At 39.0% G+C, this 3805-nt stretch overlaps 1 pseudogene; it reads left to right on the top strand.

Moving 5' to 3' along the window:
• Positions 1 to 247: 247 nt before the first annotated feature.
• LOC128835656 (olfactory receptor 4S2-like) lies at positions 248 to 1178 on the top strand (annotated as a pseudogene).
• Positions 1179 to 3805: the final 2627 nt, after the last annotated feature.

Genomic DNA, 3805 nt, shown 5'->3' with positions numbered 1-3805 from the left:
GACAGCGTTATATCGGGGTAGAGGTGTATATACTGTTCATGGCAATATGTAACTCAAGCCAATTTCTCTAATTCCTTGAGTTACATATTGCTCATTTTTATTTTTGGACAAAGTCTACCACTTCAGTCAATGCATCTTGACATTCACCTCGTCACCGGTCAATATCTGTTGATTATTCCTATCCTTGTTTTGTGTCACAGCAGGTGGATTAGCGGTATTCTATATACCCATTATTTAAACTGAGTACATGGAGGCCACGCAGAATGTGACTGAATTCATCCTTTTGGGACTTTGCCACAATGAGATGTTACAGCCAGTGTGTTTTGTGTTCTTTGTACTCCTCTATATCGCAACTGTGCTGGGAAATCTTCTCATTATTGTCACTGTAAAAAGCAGCCAGTATCTGAAGTCTCCCATGTATTTCTTCCTCAGCTATCTGTCCTTTGTAGACATGTGCTTTTCCTCTGTCACAGCCCCAAAACTGATTGCAGACTTTTTTTGTGGAGAGGAAAACCATCTCCTTTGATGGCTGCATAGCACAGCTGTTTGTGTTCCATTTCTTTGGGTGCACTGAAATCTTCCTCCTCACAGTGATGGCGTACGATCGTTACATTGCAATCTGCAAACCCCTCCATTACACAACCATAATGACTAGGTGTGTTTGTGGCTCACTTGTGATGGCTTCATGGGTGGGTGGCTTTGTGCATTCCATCGTTCAGACTCTCCTGACCATCCAGTTACCCTTCTGTGGGCCCAACGAGATTGACCACTATTTCTGCGATGTGCACCCTTTGCTGAAACTGACGTGCACTGACACTTACTTTGTTGGCGTCATGGTCATTGCCAATACCGGGATGATTTCTCTGACCTGTTTTGTTGTGCTGGTTGTATCCTATGTCATCATCTTAGTCTCCTTGAGAACTCGCTCCTCCGAAGGTCGTCGCAAAGCTCTTTCCACCTGTGCCTCCCATATTGCTGTAGTGATTATATTTTTCGGGCCATGTATCTTCATGTATTTAAGACCTTCCATCACCTTCTCGGAGGATAAGATGGTCACCGTGTTCTACACTATTATCACTCCGGTGCTGAATCCCTTGATCTACACCCTGCGCAATAAGGAGGTGAAAAATGCCATGAGAAAATTAGGGAGCAGAAAAGTGACTTTAGGGGTGAAATGAAAAATGTGATGTGTGGAATGATGGTAGTTCTGCCAAGTAATGCTATTCAGCAGAAATTTTAGAGAAAAGAGATTTTAATATCACAAAAAGAAGAACAGGAGTACTTGTGGCACCTTAGAGACTAACAAATTTATTAGAGCATAAGCTTTCGTGGACTGCAGCCCACTTCTTCGGCTGCAAGTGGGCTGTAGTCCACGAAAGCTTATGCTCTAATAAATTTGTTAGTCTCTAAGGTGCCACAAGTACTCCTGTTCTTCTTTTTGCGGATACAGACTAACACGGCTGCTACTCTGAAACCTTTAATATCACAGGTGTTCAGTTTTTCTGTGAAAATTCCCAATGATTTTCTCTGAATCCTGCTATGTGTAGCCTATAGGATTAGCCTGCTTGCTTATATATATATTTTATTTTTATTTTAGTTTAAGTATTTGGTTTATTGTACTAGGTTTATAGATTTATATTTAAGTAAGTTTGGCTGTAATACAAGAGACCTACAGGCCATATCCTGTATGTTAAGCTAAGGCAAAGTTAGCATATCCGTATTAAGACCTTTTACCCAGAAAGCAAAGTTGATCTACATCTTGTTACCTAAATAGCTAAGACCTTTTATCTGGACTAATAGACAATGGAGAATGGCATAGGGGTTTTTTCAATTTGTATCCACAGACTTAACAGGTACACCACAAGGAAAGAACTGAAATGACTAAAGAACAGAAATAATATATGTGTGTAGGTACATGTCATCCATACACACATACATACTAGCCTATGGAGTAAGTGTACCCTAACATTTTGTGGGTGAGGAATGAAATTTGGGCATAGGAGGAAGGATAAAAGAGGTGACCCACCTCGCTATAGTATTCTATTTCTAGTCTATCTCTATTCCTATTCCTATTCCGCTTCTATTCTATTCTATCTCTCTACTACGACTACTACTGTTAGTAGGCTGTACTTGTTCTTCTTAATTTTCTAAGTTTCAAGGGAACTAGGCTAAATCTGGTTTCCTTAAACTTTTATTCTTAGTTTGTTTATTAGGTTTTATGTTTAAGTTTAAGTTATTCAAGTAAACACTAAGTTAGCTTTAACAGCTCTGAGCATTAGTTTCTTCTAAGCACTGCATCTCTCACTCAAGAATTGAGAAACCCGAACCGCAAGGCTGGTCCTGTGTCTTTTACCACCAGGTTATCAAGGAAGGGTGTGAGTATATTAACCAAAGCTGGGTAGCCTATAATACTATCTTTTGAATAGCAGTAATGCAATTGTAACTTTGTAACTCTGATTATTTTACCATTTACTTACTAGTTCATTGATGTTAATAAAAGTCTTTACAGTTATATCTATGTGCTTCCTTTCATACCCCCGAGGGTCCTTTGTAAATTGTGTGGAGCCTGATTTGGGACAAGAACTTTTATCTTTTGATCAAACAGATTGGCGAGCCTAAGACCCATACTGATTAATATTACTAATCAATTATTAATAATAACATTAATCAAATTGAAATAAAATTAAATTGATAACTTAAATTAATATTATTAGTACACCCTAAATCAGGCTACATATTGCCATTCTACTTTGATGTCAATGCTTGCAACATTTAAGGCTCAGTGAAAAGTGGAAACTTTTCCAGTTCTTTGTTCAATTTTATACCTAATTTCAGTTAGATTATTTATGATCATTATTGTAGTCCCAGTAGCACTGGACCAGTATGACCCAGTGATAGCCCTGCCTGCGGCTCTGAAGTGATGGGGTACTAGTCTTGGTTCTGTTACATTCTGAATTTGGGTCAGTCACTTCCTTTCTCTGGACCTCTGCTTCCCTCCCACATTTTGCCATTTTGGACTGTAAACTCTTCAGGGCAGGGACTGTCTTTTACTATGTTTGTACAGCACCAAGCACATGGAGTCCCAGTTTCAGTTGAGGCCACTAGGCAATACTGAAATACTACTAATAGTAATAATTTTGCATTATGTTCTCATGAACATGTAGGCATGTGCTCACTATGAGGATCTGTTAAATGCAAATGTATATATATATAAAACTGTGTGAATCCTTTTGAGCGTCTCATGTGTCCTTTTTTTGTTATGTCTCTTTGCAAACAATTAGCATTATGAGTGAGGAAGAAACAAAGCTTATTGCATTTTAGAGGTAGTATGCAGAATTCTGAACCATCTAGCTTTGCGTTTAAGTACAGTGCAATTTATGTCATGTCAGGGTAGTACATTTTAATTAAGCTGCCCACAGATGGTTGTGCAATATGGGTCTCTCTGGAATTAGAGCTATTTTGGACAGAGTCATGGAAGGGGGTTCTTTCGACCCATCTGAAAAGAGAAGGTTTGTGAGTGACAATGGTTAAGACATTTGAAATCTGGTGCATGACCCATAATGAACAACTCCACCCTCATGTGAACACAACGATCCAACAAAAAGAACAACAGTCCTGGTGATGGGATGCTCATTCAGTTCAGATTCGCTTCCATTAATTACAGTGATGCTACTTACTCTCCTAAACAAGCTACATTCAATTTGAGACATTAACACTCCTCACAATCAATAGATTCCTGCAAACTTTCTGAATGTGACCACCAGAACTTCAGAGCACTCAAAGCAGAGCATACCTCCGGTTGTGA

Source organism: Malaclemys terrapin, chromosome 4 (assembly GCF_027887155.1).
Source record: "Malaclemys terrapin pileata isolate rMalTer1 chromosome 4, rMalTer1.hap1, whole genome shotgun sequence".
NCBI classification, from domain to species: Eukaryota; Metazoa; Chordata; order Testudines; family Emydidae; genus Malaclemys; species Malaclemys terrapin.
Note: the sequence above shows the minus strand (reverse complement) of the source record. Positions and strands in the feature narration are given on the sequence as shown.